The sequence below is a fragment of the Neomonachus schauinslandi genome, chromosome 9 (genome assembly GCF_002201575.2).
Source record: "Neomonachus schauinslandi chromosome 9, ASM220157v2, whole genome shotgun sequence".
In the NCBI taxonomy this organism is placed as follows: Eukaryota; Metazoa; Chordata; class Mammalia; order Carnivora; family Phocidae; genus Neomonachus; species Neomonachus schauinslandi.
The window spans coordinates 119,699,056-119,714,148 of NC_058411.1; the positions used below are offsets into that span (position 1 = coordinate 119,699,056).

Here is a 15,093-nt window from a genome sequence, read left to right on the forward strand (position 1 = left end):
AATAAATCTAACCAAAGAGGCAAAGGATCTGTACTCAGAAAACTATAAAATACTCATGAAAGAAATTGAGGATGACACAAAGGAATGGAAAAACATTCCATGCTCATGGATTGGAAGAACAAATATTGTGAAGATGTCAATGCTACCTAGAGCAATCTACACATTCAATGCAATCCCCATCAAAATACCATCCACTTTTTTCAAAGAAATGGAACAAATAATCCTCAAATTTGTATGGAGCCAGAAAAGACCCCGAATAGCCAGAGGAATGTTGAGAAAGAAAAGCAAAGCTGGCGGCATCACAATTCCGGACTTCCCGCTCTATTACAAAGCTGTCATCATCAAGACTGTATGGTACTGGCACAAAAACAGACACATAGATCAATGGAACAGAATAGAGAGCCCCGAAATGGACCCTCAACTCTATGGTCAACTAATCTTTGACAAAGCAGGAAAGAATGTCCAATGGAAAAAAGACAGTCTCTTCAACAAATGGTGTTGGGAAAATTGGACAGCCACATGCAGAGGAATGAAACTGGACCATTTCCTTACACCACACACAGAAATAGACTCCAAATGGTTGAAAGACCTCAGTGTGAGACAGGAGTCCATCCAAATCCTAAAGGAGAACACAGGCAGCAACCTCTTTGACCTCAGCCACAGCAACTTCTTCCTAGAAACATCGCTAAAGGCAAAGGAAGGAAGGGCAAAAATGAAGTATTGGGACTTCATCCAGATAAAAAGCTTTTGCACAGCAAAAGAAACAGTAACAAAACCAAAAGACAACCGACAGAATGGGAGAAGATATTTGCAAATGACATATCAGATAAAGGGCTAGTATCCAAAATCTAGAAAGACCTTATCAAACTCAACACCCAAAGAACAAAGAATCCAATCTAGAAATGGGCAGAAGACATGAACAGACATTTTTCCAAAGAAGACATCCAAATGGCTGACAGACACATGAAAAAATGCTCAATATCGCTCGGCATCAGGGAAATCCAAATCAAAACCTCAATGAGATACCACCTCACACCAGTCAGAATGGCTAAAATTAACAAGTCAGGAAATACAGATATTGGCAGGGATGCAGAGAAAGGGAAACCCTCCTCCACTGTTGGGAATGCAAGCTGGTGCAGCCCCTCTGGAAAACAGTATGGAAGTTCCTCTCAAAGTTGAAAATAGACTTACCATACGATCCAGCAATTACACGACTGGGTATTTACCCCAAAGATACAAATGTAGGGATCCGAAGGGGTACGTGCACCCCGATGTTTATAGCAGCAATGTCCACAATAGCCAAACTGTGGAAAGAGGCAAGATGTCCATTGACAGATGAATGGATAAAGAAGATGTGGTGTATGTATGTATGTATATATATATATATATATATATATATATATATACACACACACACACACACACACACACACACACACACACACAAAGTGGAATATTATGCAGCCATGAAAAGGAATGAAATCTTGCCATTTGCAAGGACATGGAATGAATTGGAGGGTATTATGCTGAGCGAAATAAGTCAATCAGAGAAAGACATGTATCATATGATTCCACTGATATGAGGGATTCTTAATCTCAGGAAAGAAACTGAGGGTTGGTGGAGTGGGGGTGGGGTGGGAGCGATGGGGTGACTGGGTGATAGACACTGGGGTGGGTATGTGCTCTGGTAAGCGCTGTGAATTGTGCAAGACTGTTGAATCTCAGATCTGTACCTCTGAAACAAATAATGCAATATATATTAAGAAAAAAAAAAAAGAAGAAGATAGCAGGAGGGGAAGAATGAAGGGGGGGAAATCGGAGGGGGAGATGAACCATGAGAGACGATGGACTCTGAAAAACAAACTGAGGCTTCTGGAGGGGAGGGGTGTGGGAGGATGGGTTAGCCTGGTGATGGGTATTAAAGAGGGCACGTTCTGCATGGAGCACTGGGTGTTATGCACAAACAATGAATCATGGAACACTACATCTAAAACTAATGATGTAATATATGGTGATTAAGATAACAATAAAAAAAGTAAAAAAAAAGAGTCTTTGCAACAAATGGTGTTGGGAAAAGTGGAAAGCAATATGCAAATAATGAGTCTTAACCACTTTCTTACACTATACACATAAAATAAATTCAAAATGGATGAAAGACATAAATGTGAGTCATAAAATCATAAAAATCCTAGAAGAGAACATAGACAGTAACCTCTCTGACAGAGCATAGCAACTTCGTTCTAGATATGTCTCATGAACTAAGGAAAACAAAAGCAAAAATAAGCTACTGGGACTACATCAAAATGAAAGCTTCTGCACAGCAAAGGAAACAACCAACAAAACTAAAATGCAACATACAGAATGGGAGAGGATATTTGCAAATGACATGTCTGATACAGGATTAGTATCCAAAATACATAAAGAACTTATAAAACTCAATACCTAAAAAACAAATAATCCAATTAAAAATATGCGAGAAGTCATGAATAGACATTTTACCAAAGAAGACGTATAGATGGCTAAGAGACGCATGAAAAGATGCTCATCACTCACTCATCATCAGGGAAATACAAATCAAAACCACAATGAGTGGCTGCCGCTCTGGAAAACAGTATGGAGTTTCCTCAAAAAGTTGAAAATAGAGCTACCATATGACCCAGCAATTGCACTATTGGGTATTTACCCCAAAGATACAAATGTAGGGATCCGAAGGGGTATGTGCACCCTGATGTTTATAGCAGCAATGTCCACAACAGCCAAACTGTGGAAAGAGCCAAGATGTCCATCGACAGATGAATGGATAAAGAAGATGTAGTATATATATACAATGGAATATTATGCAGACATCAAAAGGAATGAAGTCTTGCCATTTGCAATGACATGGATGGAACTGGTGGGTATTATGCTGAGCGAAATAAGTCAATCAGAGAAAGACATGTATCATATGATCTCACTGATACGAGGAATTCTTAATCTCAGGAAACAAACTGAGGGTTGCTAGAGTGGGGAGGTGGGAGGGATGGGGTGGCTGGGTGATAGACACTGGGGAGGGTATGTGCTATGGTGAGAACTGTGAATTGTGTAAGACTATTGAATCACAGACCTGTACCTCTGGAACAAATAATACATTATATGTTAAAAAAAAAAAGAAGAAGAAGAAGGTAGCAGGAAGGGAAAAATGAAGGGGGGGAAATCGGAGGGGGAGACGAGTCCATGAGAGAGTATGGACTCTGAGAAACAAACTGAGGGTTCTAGAGAAGAGGGGGTGGTGGGATGGGTTAGCCTGGTGATAGGTATCAAAGAGGGCACATATTGAACGGAGCACTGGGTGTTATACGCAAACAATGAATCAGGGAACACTACATCAAAAACTAATGATGTAATGTATGGTGATTAACATAACATAATAAAAACAAACAAACTGTAGTAATTTAAAGAGTACACTATTGGTTTAAAATCAGACACAGGGGTGCCTGGGTGGCTCAGTCAGTTAAGCATCTGCCTTCAGCTCAGGTCGTGATCCCAGGGTCCTAGGATCGAGCCCTGCATCGGGCTCCCTCCTCCACAGGAAGACTGCTTCTCCCTCTCCCACTCCCCCTGCTTGTGTACTTCTCTTGCTGTGTCTCTTTCTGTCAAATAAATAAATAAAATCTTTAAAAAAAATAAATGAAATAAAATCAGACACATAAACCAATGGGACATAATAGAGTGCCCAGAAATAAACCCACAGACATAGACTCAAATAAATGCCCTTCAACACAGGCACCATGAATATAAAATAGGGATAATATAGTCTCTTCAATAAATGGTGCTGGGGAAACTAGGTATCTATGTAAAAAGGAATAAAATGGGACCCATATGTTTCAACATACACATAATCAATTATTAATAGAGTAAAGACTTAAATGTAAGACCAGAAGCTGCAAAACTTCTGCAAAAAACAGAGAAGGGAAAAGTTCCTTGACATTGGACTGTGCAAGCTTTTTTTTTTTTAAATAACATGAAAAGCACAGATAACAAAAGCAAAAATAAACAAGTGGGACCACATCAAATCAAAAGCTTCTGCAGATCAAAAAGTCATCAATAAAATGAAAAGGGAAAAATATACTTACAAGCTATATATCTGAAAAGGTGATAATATCGAAGATATACTTTAAAAACTCCTTCAATAGCTATAAATAGATGATACTATGTGTAGGGCACTAAGCCTAGTGCACTATTTTTTTTTAAAGATTTTATTTATTTATTCATGAGAGACAGAGAGAGAGGAGAGGCAGAGGGAGAAGCAGGCTCCCAAGGAGCAGGGAGCCCGATGCGGGACTCCATCCCAGGACCCTGAGATCATGACCTGAGCCGAAGGCAGACGCTTAACCATCTGAGCCACCCAGGCGCCCAAGCCTAGTGCACTATTATTAAATATATGCACATTAGATAAAGATTAAATACACATTATGTACTGTTAAATAGGCACATAACAGTTACCATAATAATGTATTTATAGTAAATTTTTTGTGAGTCATTTTGTTAAATAAAATTCTTTGTAACTAACCCTTCACATGCTTGTAACACAAGAACAAATAATGTTTATAATGATATTAAGGCAAAATAAAATGCTGAAAATATTTAAAAAAACAGATGATAGATAGATGATAGATGATGATAGATGATACATAGATGATAGATGATGATAGATGATAGATAGATATAGATAGGTAGATAGATAGATAGATAGATAGATGATAGATAGATAGATAGATGATAGATAAATAATAGATGATATATGAGATTAGATAGATAAATATATCAATATAGGTAGCCAGAATATACAATTCTCCAAAGAAAACTATCAAATGGTCAACAGATATATGAAAAGATGCTTAACATCACTAATCATCAGAGAAATGCTAATCAAAACTACATTATGATATCATCTCACATGCATTAGAATGACTACGTTCAGGCATACAAATTACAACAGGTGTTGACAAAGAAGTGAAGAAAAGGGGAGCCTGGTACTTTGTTGGTTGGGACAAAAATTCTTATAGCCATTATGAAAATATATATATAGGAAACTTTATGTTCCACACTAATGGTGGAACATAAAGTTTATCTGATCACACTATATGATCCAGCAAACCCACTTCTGGGTGTATATTTAAATAAGGATCTAAAAGATACATCTGCACTGCCATTTAAATTGCAGAATTATTCACAATAGCCAAGATATAAAAACAACCCAAATATTCATCAACTTATCAATGGATTAAAAATATACATACAATGGAATGTTACTCAGCCTTGAAAAAGGAAATACTATCATTTGTGACAAAATGTACAAACCTGGAAGACATTATGCTAAGTGTAATAAGTCCTTCACAAAAGAACAAATTCTGCTTGATTCCTCTTACATGTGGCATATAAAATAGTCAATGGTATAGTATACAATAGAATGATAATTGCCAGGGACTTGGCGGGGAGAGAAACTTGGGTAGTAGATGGGTGTAAAGTTTTAGTTATACAAGATGAGTAAGTTCCAGAGACCTGACATACAACATAGTGCCTGTGGTTAATAATAAGGTAATGTGTATTGAAAAATGTATTAGGAGAATGGATTTCATGTTAAGTGTTATCTCACACACACACACACACAAACCAGAAAACAGACACACACAAACAATACTTTTGGAGGCAATGAATATGTTTACTGCCTGTATTGTGGTGATAGTACTTGAATGTATATGTTCAAAGACACCAAACTGTATACATTGGGGTTTTGGGGGGGGGGGGTTTTGTATAGAAATATCTCAGAAATATTGTGGGTTTGGTTCCAAACTGCTGCAATAAAGTTAATACAGTGAATCAAATTTCTTTTCATTTCCAGTGCATATAAATCTGTGTTTATACCAGATTGTAGTCTATTCAGTGTGTAATAGCACTTTGTCTAAAAAATGTGTATACTTAAATTCAAAAATATTTTATTGGTAAAAAATGCTACCATCATCTGAGCTTTCAGTCACAATCACTGATCACAAATCACCATAACAAATATACTAATAATGACAAAGTTTGAAACATTATAGGAATTATCAAAATGTGACACAGAAACACAAAGTAATTACTGTTGAATAAATGGCACTGATAGATTTTCTTGATGCAGGGTTGCCACAAACCTTCAATTTGTAATAAATGCAATATTTGCAAAGCACAAAAAAAGGAAAGCACAATAAAATGAGGTATGTCTGTATACCAATTATACATCAATAAACTTGGAAACATGTTTTTAAAAGACTGATGGTTAATGTAACAGCTGGTATAACAGCTATACATGAATGACTTTATGTTTGGGGAAACAGAAGCCTCTAAAATTTCAGGAGGGTTGACTACTGCATAAGGTGCTTTTATATTCCCCTGTGGGTCTCTAACACAGGACATATCAGTGAACAATATTATATCAGTGCTGGCTTTCAGAATAATAGGAAAATCATAGCAAAGTTTGCTACCTACTCAATGACTGTAAGAGTCATATTCAACCTATTTTATCAGAACCTTGCAATATAGTAGAAAGGTTTAAAAGGTTACACTTGCACAGAATAGCACTAGGATTAGATAATAGTATTTGTTCATAGCTAGTCAGGCAGCACACTGAGAGATGCATGAGTCTTAAGAACTTGTAAACTAATAACAGCATGAGATATCTATTAGTAAGTTAAGTGTCCCAAGGTCAAAGCCTGAGCTTTTCCAGTCGGGAGAGTGGTTGCTACTATGCACTGATAACACCCTTGCACTCTCAGAGCAACAAAACCCAGTAACACAGAAGAGTAAGCAACATGCCTATAACCAGGGCCTAATTTTCTAAATAAGCACACTATTAGAACCACCCTTAATCTCATGACAGAAAACGTAAAAGGTTTTATCAAAGTTAAAACTAAGACAGATGAGGAAACAACAACTATTTTAAGACTGAAAGGGTTCTTCAGCTTATTTTGACTATAATTTCGATACTTTATGTAACATCTCAGAGAGACTCAACCTTTTCATAAAAGGCAAGGTTCTACAACAACCCTCAAAATTGTTGGAGGTTTGTTTTGTGTGTGTATGTATGGTACATTGTTTCATTGGTATATTAGGCTGAATTCAAGATACACCTATCTTCCATCTGTTTGCCAATAAAACATATCACAACTATTTGACTTCAGTTTGGGTATTGCAACTTATCCAAGAAGACTTTAGTCCTGGGAGGCTAAGAAATTTGGTAAAGCTAAAGTATCTTTCTTACTAGCATGTAAGGTGTTAGGGGCTAACAATAAATCAAACAGTGTTGAATTAGGATGGAATCTTAAGGGGGACAAAAATTTTTAAGCTTTCTTATAAATGCCTAGAGAATACAGTAGGTGAATCTTTGAATCCCTGGGGAATCAATTGCCACAAAAATCAAAAGCTTCCATAAGAAAACTTAAGCAGGAACCTTGACTTCTTAGGTAAAAGTTAAAAAAAAAAAAAAAGCTGAACATGTCTGTTACAGAAGAATACTTGACTCATCCATAGTGGGTAAGGAGTGGCAAGGTTGGGTACCACAGGTGTTAGAGGAATTATTTCTCTTAGATTATGTACAAATCTATAAACAAATTGACCTTCCTTGTAATTTTTTTTCCTTTCTGACAGATAATATGGGAAAATTATAAGGTAAATGTCCTTTTTAAATTATGTCCTGTTTATATAATTTTCCTTTTTTTAACTTTTTAAATTTAAATTCAATTAGCCAATGTATAGTACATCATTAATTTTTGATATAATGTTCAATGATTCATTAGTTGCATATAACACCCAGTGCTCATCACAGCATGTGCCCTCCTTAATGCCCATCACCCAGTTACCCCATTCCCCCATCCACCTCCCTTTTTGCAACCTTCAGTTTATTTCCCGGACTCAAGAGTCTCATATGGGTTGTCTCCTCTCTTATTTCTTCCCCTTCAGTTTTCCCTCCCTTCCCCTATTGTCCTCTGCACTATTCCTTATGTTCCACATACGAGTGAAACCATATGATAACTGTCTTTCTCTGATTGACTTATTTCACTTAGCATAATACCCTCCAGTTCCATCCATGTCAATGTAAATGGTAGGTAGTCATCTTTTCTGATGGCTTAGTAATATTCCATTGTATATATGAACCACATCTTCTTTTCTGATTATTTGTTATATACATTTGAGCTAGAAATAGAGAACATGTTCTATATGTAGTCATTTTTTTTTTCTTTATTGTAAGTTATAACAATGGAATCGATCCATTTTATTAAACTGCTATAATTTGTTCTGGAGGCCCATAAAGAGAGATCTATATCCTATAATTTGGGTGTAACTTGTCAGCATTGGGTGAGACTGCCACTTTCCCATAGCCTCGTTTTGTTTCAGAAAGCACATATTTACCAATCTAGATGGCTGGCATCTCAGGTGCTCCCAAAACACTACATCCATGGTATGGAATATCATAGCCTGAAGTTTACACAACTAGACAGTAATTCCCTTCCTGACACATTATGAAGCACATTGGGAGACAAGGCATATTCTTCTATGGGGGGACCGACTTGCATGGAAACTTCAGAAGAGAAAGAACAGATAGATGATTGTCCCAAAACACCCACACCTTGGATGTTTTTCTGGGTTAGGCAAAACAAGAAAGGTCCACAGAAATGCAGAATCCATGGCTCCAGTATACACACACACACACACACACACACACACACACAATAGGAAAAGATTAAGTTGGGGAGAATAAACAGATACGTAAATTTATCTTGTTCCCAGTTTTGAGGTTCCCTCATTTTTGCCTATTTCCCTCAATTTTGCCCATTAGTTTGCACCATTTGCCAATTATTTCCCATCTGATTTCCTGGGGACAGGGAGGATCCTATTGAGAAGGTGATAAAGATTCAGTGAGATTGTATCCCTTGCATTTTCCTCAGTCTCTTCCTTTTTCCAACATCTTTACTTTCCAATAGTGACTTACTGACTTTACATTACAGTTTGCCTTCTTGTTTGTTGGTGGCCCCAGATAAGGGGGCTTGTGATTTCTTATGAATTACTCACAATATTTTTTTGTGGGCAGCTAAAATTGCATAACACAATAAAATTATGTCTTATATTTCTATATATTTTCCCAGAACTGGATTGCTGCCACCAATATCTGAGAAACTATCTGTCCTGGCCATCAACTTACTTTTTCTCCCACTTCTGTTGAATTCCTGGAAACAAATCCCATAATAATGGAGAGGTTCAATGGTCTATTACAATTTTCACATGGATTTATATATTTAAACTGAGAAAATGCCTCAGTGAAAATCAGTGGAGAAGTCATCTAGCTTCTGAATACAGTACTTAACTTCTCCCCACTCATCTGGTATAGAAATAGTTCAAGGACTCCTGCCAGCAGCCCCTCATGTTGGGTTTCCAAGGTACAAAGAATAGCCTGAGTTGTTGCAGGAAGTGTATAGTTGGAATCCTGAGGACTTGTTACTCCCTGATGTGGGGGTTACCATTTTGCTTCCATTGTGACCTTACCATTAGTCAAAAAGGTCAACTGAAGGCAATAATCCACGTAGCAGCCAGTATGCATCCCCCTGAATAGGGCTTTAGATTGAAACTGCCGAGCACCTCAGAAATTTTCATGGGTATCTCCAGAGTAATTGAATTCTTAGAATAGCTTAGTTGGGGAAAAGGACATATGAACTTTTATCATTTTCTGTTCTTGCAGCAGTCTTGGATACATTCTAAAAAGCATTTGAGTTGCTGGAGTTACCAAAGAATAGGGCTGCTACACTGCACATTGAAATAAAAAAATAAGTTGGTTTCTATGGCACTGTATTTCAGTTCTAATTTTGCCATTTAGTAGCATAACTGTTTTATTCCAGTTTTTTTTTTTTTCTAATTTACTAGGGCAACCACCATCTATTCTGATGCTTTCCTTCTGACACAGTGTCTGATCTAAATTTTCAATGACCACTTGTTCTTTCTTTATTGTATCTGCTTCCATAACTCTGTTTTCTTAGCCTAGAACTCGTCTACATCCCTTCCTAAGAATGGAACCTACGCTGATGTCAGCATAATTTTTGTTATCAAGTTTCCTTATGACCCAAGCTATGGCATTCTCATTATAGACCTATTTGATCCTGAAAACTCTAACTAGAGTTGGCATTCTGAAACCCTTGTGGCAAAGTGGATTAGAGTTTGGGAAGATTCAGCAAAGTTAGTCTGGATAGTTGTCATGTGTCCCCAGTGTAGAATGTCAGAAAGTACTCTTCTTCAGTAGTCTTTATTTAAGAGGACAGGAGTAGGAGAGTAGTCAAAGTTGAAAACTGTATCTCTTGGGAACTACTCCTAAACAGTAAATAATATACCAAGAAGCTTCTAATTTTATTGATTGTTACATCCACAGGCAAATAAATGTCTGACTCTGAAACCTTTGTCCACAATTGTCAGGAGACTTAAATATTCATAGTCCAAAAATGACCCATAAATACAATACATTGAAAACATGAAATAATATAATGGTTGACTTTGTCTACTCAGGCATTTAGACCCAAGCAAATGTGGCACTATAGAAATGCCAAATGGATCATAAAACTCTCTCAACTTTCAGTTAAAGCAAGCTCAGGTGAAAAATGAAATTCTTCTGTTGAAGATCCCATCATATACATGACCCTGGCAGAAAAGGAAGCCATAATGATAGTCATGTTGTTTGAAAGAATGAACCTAAATGCCCTAGAGGTAAGTGTTCACTGATTTAAAAATCAATTTGGAATTTTTCAGTTACCAAAGGTAGTTAACTAGCCCTAATTCACGTAATGGTGCATATCATGCCAGTCAGATGACTGCAATACACAATATAAGAAAGAAATGAAGTATAATTTCCCAAAAAAATATGAGAATGAAGCACCCAAACCCAGTTAATATAGGAGTATTTCTCACTTGGAAGGAGACAGGAAGGGGTGGATGAACAACTTTCACACAGGAGATTTATTATCTGAAGCCCATCATTAGAATATCTACTCTAGGAAAGCTAAGAACCCCTTCCTCCACTTCACAATCTAGGATTATCATTTCTGGTGGCCCCCAATGTAATCCTAGTGAGCATGATTTTTATGTTATCACACCTCCTCAAGACATCATCATTCGCTCAAATCGTGGCACCCCCTCTACCTACAACTTCTTTGTCCTGAAAACTCTTACTATGGATGGCACTCTTAACTTCTGGTCCCAAGTGAACTAGATATATGAAAAATTCAGTGCAGGGCAACTGGGTAGTTAATGGTGCCCCAGGGAAAGTGAGCTAAATGGTTCTGTTCTCCATTTGTTTTTGTCTATGCAGACAGTGTTGGGACAGTAGTCAAAGACGAAAAATATATATATCATATCTGCATTGTTCATGTGTTCCTCTGTGGTTTCTACATTAGGGATATTGGGTGTCCTTACTCAAAAAAGGCCACATTCCTTTGAATATAGACCAGAGGTTCACTAAATGCAGTCAAGTCAGAGCAAATAAAGTACATTGGTCTCAAAACCTGTCAAGAGCATTTATACAGAAACAACATCTTACTATTAACCAGTTCTTGTACCTTCCTGTATCTTCCAGATTCCAGAGCAGAAAAAAAAATGGCATCTCTCATAGCATATGTTTTCCTCCTAAAGTAAACCTAATGATGTAAGAAGCTAGATATCAGGTATCCGGCTGCTTATGATTTTATTCAATCTCATGTATCATGGTCAAAGCATATAACTGAATCTCAAACTTCTGGCTGCAAATTCCAAGGTCCTTCAATTGTGAGTTGTTCATTTATGATGCACATATTTCACAGCACCTTAGAAAACTCAAATAATCTAACAGAAATAGATCTACCTGCACATGAATTTAGGTCCAACCCAATAATGTATCATAAAAAATAATACCAATTAATTACAAGGTTTTTCTGGGGCGCCTGGGTGGCTCAGTCGTTAAGCGTCTGCCTTCGGCTCAGGTCATGATCCCAGGATCCTGGGATCGAGCCCGCATCAGGCTCCCTGCCCTGCAGGAAGCCTGCTTCTCCCTCTCCCACTCCCTCTGCTTGTATTCCCTCTCTCGCTGTCTTTCTCACTGTCAAATAAATAAATAAAATCTTAAAAAAATTACAAGGTTTTTCAACTTCAATCACAGCAAAACTTCAGGTATAAAGTTCTCATGAAGGTATCATCTATGTGAGTCACTCATGGAGAAAAATTAGCCATCATAATATCCATGTTTCCTTAAAGAATGAACCTAAATATCTTAGAGGCTACTCTTTCTTAGTCTGTAGATATATTTGTATATATCTGTAGATATATCTGTGTATATATCTGTAGATATATATTATGTCTCTCTGTAATTATTGAGGGGAATTCAGATTAATTTTTATTTTTGGTATCATTCCACCTGTTTTTCACACCTGTTGCAACTGCAGTTTCCTTTTTTTAAATTTTTTTTTAAGATTTGTTTATTTATTCATTTTAGAGAGAGAGAGAACATGGGGGAAGGGCAGAGGTAGAGGAAGAAAGAGAATCTCCAGCAGACTCCCCACTGAGCAAGGAGCCCAACACAGGGCTCCATCCCAGGACCCTGAGATCATGACCTAAGCCAAAATCAAGAGTTGGACCTTAACCGACTGAACCACCCAGGTGCCCATGCTGTTTCCTTTTTAAACTCAGCTCTGTAAACTGTGGATAATTTATCCTTGTGCTAAAAAATATTTTAGCTTAGCACTTTAGCTTTTTATTCCACACAGTTTAGGTATTTACTATGCATCCCTGTGCAGCCCAGAATTTGGTAAAACAGCACTGTGCTTATCAGTTAAACTTCAACAAATGTGTTCATTCTGCATGTAATCATTCATATTTTCCCCATAAGTTCCCTGCATGGGCAAAACATATCACTTAATATTCTCAGTTTAAGAAAATTACTGAAGACAGCTCCCCTGTAGATGCTCTCCCCCATCTGCTATTTTAGTCTCTCCATTTTTATTTCCCTTGTATGGTTTGAAAATGAGACTCATCTTTTTTTCATATTGATAACCAATATATCTAGTACCAACTTTTTTTTTTAAGATTTTTATTTATTTATTTGACAGAGAGAGAGAGATAGCGAGAGCAGGAACACAAGCAGGGGGAGTGGGAGAGGGAGAAGCAGGCTTCCTGCCAAGCAGGGAGCCCGATGTGGGACTCGATCCCAGGACCCTGGGATCATGACCCGAGCCGAAGGCAGACACTTAACAACTGAGCCACCCGGTGCCCTCTAGTACCAACTTTTGAACACATCATCATTTACTCATCATGCAACAGAAGTACATTTATTATAAATCAAGTAATCGTATATCTGTTGATCTGTTTGTAGAGTCTATTTTATTCCCCACTGGACTAGTTTTCTATTTTTTGTCAGTACAATCTTAACTACTGTAACCTATAAAATTGAAATTTTGAAATTTTGTCATTTAATTCATGAAACTTTCTTCATTTTCATCAAGATGACTGAGATTTTTTTTGGCTCTTTGCATTCTGCATAACTTGTGAAATTAAACTGACAATTCCCAAAAAAAAACTTAACAGGATTTGGACTTGGAATGCTATTACATTGAATCTTTAAAATGAGTTTGGGGGAAGGAATTAAAATTTATATGTAACTGAATCTGCCAATTTGTACATGTTTTATCCCTTCATTTGTAAGATATTATTTACTTTCTTTGAATGATGTTTTGTAATATTATGTGTAGATCTTTTCCTATGCAGTTGATGTTTCTGATATTCCTGAAAGTGTTATATTTATGAATCTTCATTTTTCATTTGTTATTTCACACAGAAGTGCATATCACTGTAGTTGTTTACTAATACATCACCTTTGCTAAACTAACTCTTAGTTTTAATTTTTCATGTTCAGATTAGACAGACAATAGAGAAATAGATGATAGATGATTCACACACATTATTTTGTTGTCTGTAAATAAACTTATACCTTTCCATTTCTAATTCTTATACACTGTTTATTCCCTTTCCATAGCTTATTGCATTAGGACATCCACCATGAATAGAAATGGTGACAGAAAATTTTTTATTCCCAATCTCAGCTTTGAATATATTATCAATGATTTTGCAATTGATTTCTTTTGTAAATTCTTTTTATCTCATTAAATAACTTTGTTCAATTCTTAGTTCCCATGAAATTTATGAAGAATAGGTTTTGTACTCTATAAAATACTTTTTCCTTATTTTTGAGATGATTATATTATGTCTTCCCTATTTTGTGTTACTATGATGAATTACATTGAATAATTTTTTTTATTATGTCCAATTAGTCAACAAATAATACATCATTAGTTTTTATGTAGTGTTCAATGATTCATTAGTTGCAAATAACACCAAGTGAATGATTTTTAAATATTTTTAAAATAAACTTATTTTAGAAGTTTTAGATTTATAAATAAAAGTTGTGAAGATAACATAGTTCCCAAATATACCACACCTTATTTCACCTATTATTAATATCATATGTTATATACTATTAACATCTTATATTAATATGTGATATTTGTCCTACAACAATCAATATTAACACATTATTACTAACTAAAGTCCACATTTTTTTCATATTTCTATTGTTTTTACTTAATGTCTTACTACTCTTCCAGGATACCATACAGGATGTCACAATACATTTTAGTTTTCATGTCTACTTAGGATGCTCTTGACTGTAACCCTTTTTTTCAGATTTTCCTTGATTTTTTAAAAAAAATATGTATTTGTTTGTTTGTTTTTATTAACTAGGCACCATGCCCATGTAGGGCTTGAACTCATGACACTGAGATGAAGAGTTGCATTCTCTACCGACTGAGCCAGTCACACATACCAGATTCTCCTTGTTTTGATGATCTTCACAGTTTTGAGAACTGGTCAAGTTTGCTGTAGAGTGTCTCTTAAGTGGGATTTGTCTAATTATTTTCTCATGATTAATAGTGGGGTTATGGGTTTTGGGGAGAAAGACCATGAAGGTAAAGTACCATTTTCATCATATCAGATCAAGGATTCATACTATCAACATGA

At 36.3% G+C, this 15,093-nt stretch overlaps 1 non-coding gene across 1 annotated transcript; it reads right to left on the reverse strand.

Moving 5' to 3' along the window:
* Positions 1–11,101: 11,101 nt before the first annotated feature.
* On the reverse strand, positions 11,102–11,185 carry LOC123325860. The gene has a single exon (XR_006540702.1). It is a non-coding gene; the product is annotated as a small nucleolar RNA SNORD115 (small nucleolar RNA).
* Positions 11,186–15,093: the final 3,908 nt, after the last annotated feature.